The sequence below is a fragment of the Pogona vitticeps genome, chromosome 2 (assembly GCF_051106095.1).
Source record: "Pogona vitticeps strain Pit_001003342236 chromosome 2, PviZW2.1, whole genome shotgun sequence".
NCBI lineage: Eukaryota > Metazoa > Chordata > Lepidosauria > Squamata > Agamidae > Pogona > Pogona vitticeps.
This window is the reverse complement of record NC_135784.1, coordinates 91,778,818-91,790,748: the sequence shown is the minus strand read 5'-3', so window position 1 is coordinate 91,790,748 and position 11,931 is coordinate 91,778,818.

Below are 11,931 nucleotides of genomic sequence, written 5' to 3'. Positions count from 1 at the left end.
AGAGAATTCACAAAAGTGGTTTTCTATTCCCTTCTTCTAGGGGTGCTCTGGGACTGTGCAGCTTGCCTAAGGCCATACAGGCTGGCTCTTATCTAGGAAGGCCCAGTGGAAAATCGAACTTCCAACCTCTGGTTCCGCAGCCAGATACTTAAATCACTGAGCTATCCTTTCTACCAGGTACTAGTGGCTCCAACATGCAAAGGAGTTCCAAATAACATCCAGATTACATTGCAGTAATGTTTTATATTTAACACTGACTATTGTGTGGCATTTTTACAGAGAAGTCAAGGTTTTACAGAGTTATTCAATACATACCGCATTATTTACCCATTTAATGTTATTGGCTTCTAATGATGATACATGTGTGATGAAGCATCACGGTGAACTATCCTGTGAAACAAAACAAGGCATAAAACATCATTATGCACCATTGGATTCACATATCAGCATTTTTCATTTTTTATGCATCTATTGATAGATGCTAAATGAAAAATAAACTTTAGTTTTCTTTACATCGCAGCACAACGCTATTGTTTAGAGGTATGTCTCATTTATGTCACATCAGTGATAAATAAACACCCCTAAAGCACATCAATGGGTATCCTACTCACCTTCCATGTACAGAATAACAAAACAAACAGGTAAGTCAAAATTAAAATTAGGCAAAATATAAATGAGATCTTTGTTCCATTATATAATTGTTCCTGAGTAGCTCCGCTTTGACGTGCATGTTCTATTTGGTCGATTAACTCCCTGGTTGCTCAGTCGTGAATTTAAACCTTGTAGTATGTGGTCTCATCGGATTTTGCTCTTTTCCTCATTAGGACACCGTTAAGAAAGAGTGCCACCCTAGTGGTAGTCTCCGTGTCCGTTGACGACAACAGATAGAACAAAATGTTATTCGGGCTAACTCCTTGGGGCCCCATGAGTAATGGAGTAATATAATTTGCCCTCAGGTCCTTGTAACTAGGGCAGCTGCATATTAGGTGCTCCAAGGTTTCGGGAGTATTCCAAGTACAGTCTTGGCACCAGGTTGAGCTTACATTGTGAGTAAATGAAGCAGCCAGCTCTTGTGTTGGCATGACGTTGCATCTTGCTAGAGTAAAAGCATGTCGCAGCTGGGGATTTTCCAGGAAAGCCAAGTACCTGGGCATCTGTCCAATTGTAAACAATGAGTTCACCTTCGAAGAATCCCTCAAGGTCGGCTGGCTAGAGGGGGGAGAAAGAAAAGTTTCAATAGTAGCTTGAAACTTGTTTTCCTTGGATTTCTTTGCTCTTTTCTTCCCAATCTTCCCTGAGATAGGATGGCTGAGGATGGTAGCTGATATGGGAGTATTATTGAGACAAGCTCTGTTCCTCCTAGCTCTGGTTAACATCCTTGAGACACAGGGAGGGAAGCTTCCAAGCCGGCCGTGACCAGGGTCAAGACCAGGACTGCAGAGCGGTAGCAAGCAAACAGCTCAAGTCCGGGGATAAAGTCCGAAAAATGCCCCACACTGAGCCAGGCATTCAACAACCAAACTCCGCAGATAAATCCAGATAAACCCAAGGTCACTAGGAAGCTTTCCCAGGCAGGGAGAGAATGCGGTAGCAGATTTATGTTGTTAAATTGCTGAGAAGACCAAAGATAGATTAGGACGCTTTCATAAGGATCCTCCCCAGCAGTCAGCCAAAGATCTTGATCTTTACTAAGGTGTTCAGTCACTCAGCCTTTTAGCTTTCCATTTCCTCAGTTCAAATCACTGGGTGTCTTTCATTAAAAAACATTTTTGTTGTTTAGTCATTTAGTCTTGTCGGACTCTTTGTGACCCCATGGACCAGAGCACGCCAGGCCCTCCTGTCTTCCACTGCCTCCCAGAGTTGTGTCAAATTCATGTTGGTCACTTAAATGACACTGTCCAGCCATCTCGTCCTCTGTCATCCCCTTGTCCTTGTACCTTCACACTTTCCTATTGGAACCCTATAATTCCACATGGACCATGAAGGATAGGTGAGGATGGCAGCTGTCTGCTTCATTCTGTATTCACTCATGTACCCTTGATTTTGTTCATTTTCCTGTGTTTGTACTGAGAACAGTATGCTCCGAATGGAAGCTCCAGATTTTTTTTTTTTTGAAAGATTAAGAGAACATGGATTTCTGAAAAGTAAGGGAGGGAGGAGAGCAGCTTTTTTTCACTCCGTATTGCTTCTGTACCTTTAACAGCAGCTTGATTATACAAGAGCGATGAGCCTTGCTTTTATACTGGGAAAACATACCTCTGTTTGCTTCTGGAGAGTGACTAAAGTATCCTGTATAGGTAGTCTATAATTAGAAGCAAAAAATCCTTCACTGATCTAGAGATGGGATTTACACAGACCTTGAGAGCTGAGGAATTGCATTTGCAAATTAAACCTGAGTTTCCTTACCAACAATCGATCAGAAAACAAAGCAAATTCATTTTCAAACTACAGGAAGCAGGTAACGTTCCCATAGTGGCAAACAGATATATTTTTTAATCAGTTATGGAATTCCCTCTTCTAATTATGTTTGCTCTGTAACACATAGTTTAGTCCCCAACCACACCTTTGCCATCAGAAATAGCTTTACTCCCTGAAAACGTCTTTTTGTCCTTGCATGACAAATTCCAGGGTTCCTGAGGGAGAATCCAAGACCAAAGAGTATAAGCATGAACTGTGGTGTGCCACCTTTTCTAAAATTGGTCTGGGGAAGGGATCTTCAGGACATCTATGCTGCTGTCCCTTTCAAAAACAACAACTTTCTGTTATGTTTGTGACGTCCTCCTTCAACAACAGCAAAAAAAGCCATTGACAGTTGGTCTTGGATTAAGGGAGTACATGAACTGCCAGAGGTTCCAGCTGAGATGAAGTATTCATGGCACCAGATACTGGAAGCCTACGCATACCTGGCAAAGTACTTGAAGTCTCAGTAAAAATGGCAGATTAAAAAAAAGGGGGAGGAGATATTCTGGGAATTTAGAAGCAGCAGGATTGTGGCATGATATTTTTGTCCATAGTTGTAAAGAAATTACCATTATTTAGTTTATTCCGGGATATATTTCAAAAACCTTCTTCTAGCTCAGCAGAGGTCTCAGGATGATTGGCAGACAAACACAACATTAAAAAGGGAGGGAGAAATATATTGGCTGGAATTCCCCCTGGTGTTCACACCATTTAGCCACAATTAGCTGCAACAAATTATGCAAACTTTAATTAAAAATGCCAGTAGAAGTCTGGCATCAAAACTAACTTTTTCATTTTCTTAAAAATAAAAAGATTTGAAACAGAATCCTTATTTTTAAAGGTTTCAGTTTTAACCTTTTGGTTTATCAAAACGAAAGGTTAGAACTGTAACCTTAAAACTTCATAGGACTTCAAATAAAGCATCTATAGATTAAAATGCACACACATACCCAACTGGAATATTAAAAGGATTGGAGTTTTGAAATTATTTTTAGCACCTCTCTGAAAAGGTTAAGACTTCTGTTCAGGGGTTCAGTAAACCCAGGTACCTAACATATGAGGGGCTGGCCAGAACGTACAAGCTAGTACTGAACCCTTCATGCTTGCATGCCGCATAATCATCCCACTCCCACCTTGGCTGCTGAATGCTTGGCATTACTCTGAAAGGGACCATATGATCACAAACAGCACTCTCCATAGCAACCCATGTCAAGGGTTATTAAATGCCATGCATTTCCAGTAGTCCTTTCATTCAGTTGCTGAGGTGTTGAATGCCTCAGCACTATTTAAACACATGGGCATGTGGATAGAGCCTGTTCATGCTGCTGCCAGATTTACAACAGGTACGTATGCGATCAGTATGCTAACCACAACTGAGGTTGGGACCTGCCAGGATGTGAGCCTTTCAACCTGTGATAGGGGTTGTACACATTTTCCCCTTCTGTTCACTATCACTGACAATCCTGTCAGGCAAATCTTACCAGGCAAATTTGTATCTATAACAGTGGATTTCAAACTGTTAAGGGACACTTAGAGGGAATCTATGGCAGGATGGCATTCTGTGAGTGTGTACTTCGGGGGGCAATTTATTCTGTGGTCTTTTGGAGTAAGTTGCTTTGCTTTTTCTGAGCGCTGAGATATCCAGACAGAAAAGAAACTGCTGATGGATGTTGTGAAGTGATCTGTTGAAAATATTTTGTTTGACTGTGATAAGTGTTACTACTTAAACCAAAAAATTTTAGTCTCTCTTTTCTGCTACAATACTTCAGCCAACCGTGGATGAGTTTTCAGGCTAGACATTCAGATAATTTTTCTGTGTGCTCAATGGGGTAAGACACGGACAATGATAAATAATGGGTGTGCTAGAATCTGTGGACAGCAATGCCTAGAAAAGCTGGTTAGAGTAAAAATGGCACCAGATTTCCAGAACAGAAAACACTGATCAAGATTTCAGTCTGATCAGTTGTAAACATGTTTTAATCATGTTTTAATATAGCCTTGATAGTGTTTTGAGTCACCTATGAAACAGAAACGAGACTTCATTCTTTCAGCTCAAATGAGTTTAGTATTCGCCCAGAGTAGAAATATTCTAGATGGGTGGTATATAAATATATATATTGGCCATTACAAAATATGAAATAGCTGATAAGCCTTAGATAAAGGTTGTACAGTGGTACCTCGGCTTACAAACTCCTCGGTTAACATAATTTTCAGTTTACAAATGAAAATCCATTGAAAATAATGCCTCAGTTTACAATTTTTTTCCGCAATATGAAGCAAGTTTGCATTGTGGCTGGGAGGTTTATAGTGCTGCCCCTGTGCATGCATTCCCATGGGAAACTGCATTTCAGTTTGCAAATTTTTCACATTACGCAACGTTCGAGGTATGCCTGTACAAAGAATTCTGAAAAATAAATAGTATTGCAACTTTGCAAACAGTGGATGGGGACTTTTCCGTCTCTCATACAAGTGCGGGGTTTATCTAATAAACTTGCTTGATGGGCAATTCTGGATGAATAACACATGTGATTGTTGTTGTTTGCTTTCAAATACCATCTGACTTATAGAGGTTCTCTTTTTCCAAGGTATGCAAAATATTTAAGCAGTGGTTTTTACAAGTGTCACCTAATGTTTCCATGGCTGAGCATGCATTTCAACCCAAGTCTCCTGATCCGAGTCTGCCACTCTATTCACTATACCACACCAGCTCTTATATAACACAGCATGTAACAACTCTGGACACATCGTGTTTGTTTGAAATCTGTACATTTATAATGTGCCAGGTATATAGATTCATAATAAATGCTTTCCCCAATGTGCAGGACGAGACATGAAATGAGATTAAATCAACCACAGGCTTCAAGGGAAATTGGCAGCTACAGGTATTGGCTCCACCAAGTGCTGCAAACAAGACAGGAAGATGTTCATGCCAACTGCCATAGTAGTCTTTCTGGCCCAGGAAGGGTAGGCTCAAACTGTTATCCAAAGCCTCTTATAGTAAAACAGATCTGCAGTTCTCTCCCAAAATGATAGGTACTGTTATCACACAAGTAGTGGCCTTATCTCCTGCCAACCTAGCAGTTCGAAAGCATGCAAATGTGAGTAGATAAATAGGTACCACCATGGTGGGAAGGTAACAGTGTTCCATGTCTAGTCACGCTGGCCACGTGACCACAGAAACTGTCTTCGGACAAAACGCTGGCTCTATGGCTTAGAAATGGGGATGAGCACCACCCCCTAAAGTCGGACACGATTGGACAAATTGTCAAGAGGAATCTTTATCTTTTTAGTGGTCTTATACACACTGTTCTGGGAGGAAGCCATGCTGAATGTAAGGTACAGTTGAGTATCGCTTGTGAGTAGATACACAGACTGCCCTATCATTTTGTCTACAGCAAGTGTGAAGGGCCATTTTCCAGTCAAGACTCCAATCCTTGAGGGGAAATGGTGATTTGTGGTGAATGGACCCAAAGTCAAAAGTAGGTGAGGGCAAAGCTAAAAAGTGGCTTGTGTCAACTGTCACACATGGCTTGTGACCAAAGCAGGTGGGTAGCTGGACCCCTTACCCTGAAGTGGCAGACTGAGTCTTCACTACACACATCCCTCCATCCATCCCCCATTAACACTCTACCCATTGGCACAATCCCCATAATTGACACACCCATCAATGCAGGTGCATTCATGTGTACACACCATTTACCATTCGTATCCATGGCTTCCACAGTGGATTCTCAGAAAGTAGAACCTCCCTCTCTTAGCCTCTGCCATGCAGATGCAGCCAGTAGAGCTGCCAATGCAAAAAAAAAAAAAAAAGAAAGAGGTATTGATTCTTAAAATGAATATTAATGCAAGATAAGGCTAGAATTGTTGACTTGGAGCAGAACTCTGAAACTGCACTCTCCCTTCCATGCAATACCCACTGAGCAGTAAAGCTCTTGTGCTCCACAGAGCTGAGTAGTGGGGAAAATTGGGACTGAAGAAAGTTGACACAGGACCAATTGGTTTTGGACAGGAAAAGAACAAGGGCCGTATCTCCCCTTCCCACAGTTGCATTTCTGTCATCAGGAAGGCTGGCTTTTCTTCCAAAAGCCACAGGTTCTGCTCTAGCACAGGGAACTCAGTGCCTCAGTGGCAAAAAAAAACCATTTAATTTCCAGAGCAATTTGGCTTTGGGCAACACAACAAACAAAACACCTGATCTCAGCAATCGCTGCCCACTGTGATGGTATCTCTAGCAGCCCTGGCTTTGCTAATCTGCGTAAAATGCAATTCAGTGCCTGGAGCAGCAGGGCTCAAAAGGAAAGGGAGAAGGGTTGTTTGCTGGCAATGTTTTGATTTGTTTTATTTATTCTGTGGCCTTTCCCCCCCCCCCATGGATCCTTTCCCTGCTTCACAGTGATAAGCCATTCTCTCTTTGCTCTATCCTGCTCCTGCTGGCTTTTGTCAGTCGAGTTTCAGCTTGGCCTCCCTGATTAGAATGCTGACTGCATTATGAGATGCAGGGGGGCTTGCAAACACCATCTCTCACCGTCCATAACTAAGCCCACAGTTATCCTGCATAAATGTGTCCCTTGGAGACAGTGCTGGAGAACCACAGGCCATCGGGGGAGCCTACCCAGCATTCTGTTCCAATAAGATGCCCAAGAGAAGCCCACAAGGAGAACATGAGCTCAGTGGCATTATCATCTTAGTGTTCCTCATGAAATGATTGGCAATGACTGATAGGCGTGGTCATCTTTTCCATCATGAACCTGCCTGGTCTACTTTTAAAGCTGCCCACATTCTGGAACAGAGCTTGTCATGGTTTGCCCACCATGTGAAGAAGGACATCCTGAATCTCCTACCCAACAACTGTACTGCATGGCGTCCACTTGGAGTATTATGAGAAAAGCATGAAATGTTTCCACCCCCCTTATCTGTTTACTCCACTTACTTCTCCCCATCCCCTCACTGATCATGCCTTCCCTTACCAACCTCTTTTATATGCTACAAGGCCCAAAGTTGTAACCTTTACCTGTCTAGAAATCACTCTGGCCTTTTAACCATTTGGCCGTTTTTCAGGCTTTACACTGCCCTTTTTGAAACACAGTAACCAAATGGTGGGCAAAATAAAGGATTACCTCCAATTAAGCAGAATGGATTTATTGATTTATTATTTATTTATTTAACTGATATGCCACCCACACTACCCAAACGTCTCTGGGCGGCTTATGACAATTAAAATACAGTTAAAAAAGATAAAATAATTAAAATACAATTAAAATATATACTCTAAAAATTGCCATCAAGACCCACAGTTAATATTATTTCAATTAAAAGCCTTCTGGAACAGGAAGGTTTTGACCTGGCACTGAAATGTCATCAGCGTTGGTGCCTGTCGAATCTCAACTGGGAGGGCATTCCATAGTCTGGGGGCAGCTGCCGAAAAGGCCCTTTGTCTACAAGCCGTCCCTCTTACCTCCATGAGGGATGGTTCTTTCAAAAGGGCCCCCTGGCTAGATCCTAACTGCTGAGTAGGTTCATATGGAAGGAGGGAGTCCTTCGGGTATCCAGGGCCCAAGCCATTTAGGGCTTTATATGTCAAAACAAGCACTTTGAATTGGGCCCGGGCAGCAACTGGTAGCCAAAGTAATTTAAACAGAATTGGCTTGATATGTCCCCTAGCAGGCCCACCACTCACCAGCCGCGCAGTTCGATTCTGGACCAGTTGCAGTCACCAGACTATCTTCAAAGGCAGCCCCACATAGACCACATTGCAGTAATCTATACAAGATGTTACCAGTGCATGTGTAACTGTCATGAGACTCCGCTCATCTAGGTAGGGTTGTAGCTGGTATAATTTCCACAGCTGAAGGAAAGCACCCCAGCCACTGAGTCCACCTGGGCTTCCAGAGTTAGACTGGGGTCCAGGAGCACCCCCAGGCTGTGGACCCTGTCCTTAGGGGGAGTGTAACCCCATTCAGGGCAGGGAAATGGCCCTCCAGCCTATCCGGTGAAGCACCCACTAAGAGCACTTTCGTCTTGTCTGGATTGAGTTTCAATTTATTAACCCTCATCCAGTCCATTATCAGGTCTAGTCACGAGTTCAGCACAGAAACCGCCTCACCTGGATTGGTGGAAAATGAGAGGTAGAGCTGAGTGTCATCAGCATATTGCTGATTCCTCAGCCCAAGCCTCCTGATGACCTCTCCCAGTGGTTCCATGCAGATGTTAAGCAGCATGGGGGACAGTATCAAGCCCTGAGTAGCTCCATGACATAAACATCATGGGGCAGAGCAACTCTCCCCCACCATCACCCTCTGGACACAGTCAGCCAGGAAGGAATGGAACCACCGTAAAGTGGTGCCCCCAACTCCCAACCCAGTCTTCCTATCGAGAAAGACACCATGGTTGATGGTGTCAAAAGCTGCTGAGAGGTCCAGAAGTATCAACAGGGTCACACTCCCCCTGTCTCTCTCCCAGCAAAGGTCATCATACAGGGCAACCAAGGCTGTCTCCATGCCAAAACCCAGCCTGAAACCCATTTCATCCAGCAGTGCCTGGAGTTGCCCGGCCACAATCCGCTGCAATACTTTGCCCAAATAAGGGAGGTTCGCCACTGGTTGGTAGTTAACCACCAGCCTTGGGTCCAGATTAGGCTTCTTTAGAAGTGGCCGAATTACCACCTCTTTCAAGGTGGTAGGGACCACTCCCTCTCTCAAAGAGGCATTTACGGCCTCCTGGACCCAGGTGCGAATTCCCCTGGCAGATCTTCCAATTAGCCAAGATGGGCAAGGGTCGAGCGGAGTGGTGGTAGAACGGACAGATCCAAGCACCCTGTCCACATCCTCAGGTCTCAACAATTGAAACTCATCCATTAATACTTGACCTAAGCATGGCACACTGGACACATCCTCTGATTCTGCAGTAACGGTGGAGTCCAACCCACTGCGAATCTGAATGATTTTTCCCTCAGAATGAATGGCAAACTCATCACAGTGAGCTGATGAGCAGTCTGGGACCTCCACCAGAATTCCCGGTTGAAGAAGATCCTGGACCACCCGAAACAGCTCTGCTGGACGACATTCTGAGGGCAGATCATCTTAATAGATTTCCCACCCTTGCAGAGGGGAGAAGGAGCTAATAGACTAAACTTGACCAGGAAGTAGTCTGACCATGACAATGGGGTCAAAACCAGCCCCTCCACATCCAACCCACTATCTTCCAGTCCTGTTGATAAAACCAGGTCCAAGGTATGGCCCTTCTCATGTGTTGGGCCGATGACACATTGAGACAGACCCATGGTTGTCATGGTGGCCATGAAGTCCTGAGCTGCCCCAATCAAGGCAGCCTCGGCGTAGATGTTGAGGCCCCACAGCACCAACAACCTGGGAGTCCTCAACACCAGGTCCGAGACTACCTCCGTCAGCTCAGGCAGGGGACTGTTGGTACGCAGCAGGGTGGACGATACACCAACAGAATCCCCAGTCTGTCTCGCAAGCCCAACACACAATACAGGCCCTCAAGACCTCCTCTCAAAGGGATAGGAAGCCTGGTCAAGGAGGTAGAACTCCTACAGACTATAGCAACTTCCCCTCCCCAACCCTCCGAGCGACATTGCTGCTGGACCGAGTACCCAGGCGGACACAGCTGGGAGAGAAGAATACCACCCTCCTCTCCCACACAGGTCTCAGTAATGCACACCAGGTCAGCACCCTCATCCAGAATTACATCCTGAATAAGGGCAGTCTTATTTTGTACTGACCTGGCGTTCATCAACAGCACCATGTGGCTCGAGGGTTTGCTGATATGGTCACCTGACACCATCTGGTTGGGAGTAGGACTAGAAGAGGGGATAGATGTAAGATATCTAACCTCTCTTCTCCTACGCAAGCATGTTCTACCCCCACCGCCATTCCTTCCCCTACCCAGCACTACCTCAATGGCTGCCCCCTCCAACACCCTCCCCCCTTCCTGTTCCCTCAGATCCACTGTGGGTCTCTAGGTATGTAACCCCATGGCAATTGATAATCACAATAAAATCCCCTTCTTCCCCCGAGCCAGGTGGCTGATGTTGAGGAGAGGGTGGGGCAGGCAGAGGCAGCAAGGGCCCAGCCCTGCAAGGCCGAGGGAGTCCAAGCCAAACTCTCCCTGGAAGGCTGGCAACCAGCAGCAGCACAGCCACACGGTCTCCCACTCAGGGCCTGAGGGAGGGCAGATGATGGAGACTCCCCTGAAAGCAGGAATGTTGGTCCGAATTTACTGTCCTCTAAACACATCCAATAAATTTCACAGTCAAGTCCAGTTTCAGGACTAGCCTTTCTATCAGCCCCAGCTACAGCCATTACTCAACAATTGATTGTCACCTCAGCAAGCAAGATTTAAGTCCTATTCAATCATTGACAAGTGTGGTAAGTACTCAGGCATAGAAAAGAGCACTCTAGTATTGCTACCTGTCAACACCTTTGGTGCTCTCTTACATATGGAAAACAACTAGTAAACAGAGGGGAAACATCTGCTGTCCCTGAGGTCTCTCTACATGAGCCAGAGCTCTGGAAAATCAGACTCCCAGCTCACAAGGAGAACCCTCACAGATAGCACAGCTCTCCTTCTTCGTATTAGTCACCCTGCAAGGATGGAGGCAATGGGGCTAAAGCATTCTCCTCCCTGTCCACTATACAATTAAACAACTGAATAGGGCTACAGAAGGGAGAAAAAAACATTGGGTAGCATCTTTTTGTCTAAACATGGAGGGGAAAAGAAATCTGGCAGGCTCCTTTTCCATGAGGAGTTGTGCAATCATTGTGAGGATAGTCTTGTGACAAGGAGTGCACCAGAGAGAGAAGGGAGGCACTAATGTGATTTCCCTTCTACTCTGCAACAGGATACTGACCTATGTTCCTTACAATGTATTTGTTAGATGAAAGCCACAATTTCCATGAACTCCTGGTGTTTATTAACCCAGGCAAACATAGTACCATGTTGTACTGGGGCAAAGGCTCACCCTGTCAAAGCAGCAAGACCTTTTCATTAGCAGAGACAGTGCTGTCATCTGACACATGCCCCTCAGGCTACCCTGTTTCATGTAAACTTATCTGCAATCCTGCTCTTAGCTGGAGGGGAAGTGCATTATGATCTCACCCTCGCTCTGCCCCCCCCCTCTGTTTCATATATAAATGCCATAAATCTCTCTCACAGAGAGACGTGAACCAATGCATCTGACATGATCGGTGAGCTCCTTCTGAGGAGGTACTGTGGGGACCGCCATGAAATGCACCTGCACTTCAGAATATGCCACTGCCCCAGTGGTGATGGATCCATGGCGACAGAAGTGTACAAAAGTACTTATTCCATAATAAATGCTTTTTATGGATTATATTGCTTTATGTCCCCTGAATGGCTGAAAAGTTTCAGGGACAACCTTTTGTACAGGTGAAAGAATGAGAAGAAATAAAGTACAGACCATTCCTGACAAAGAGAAAGTGGCGTCTT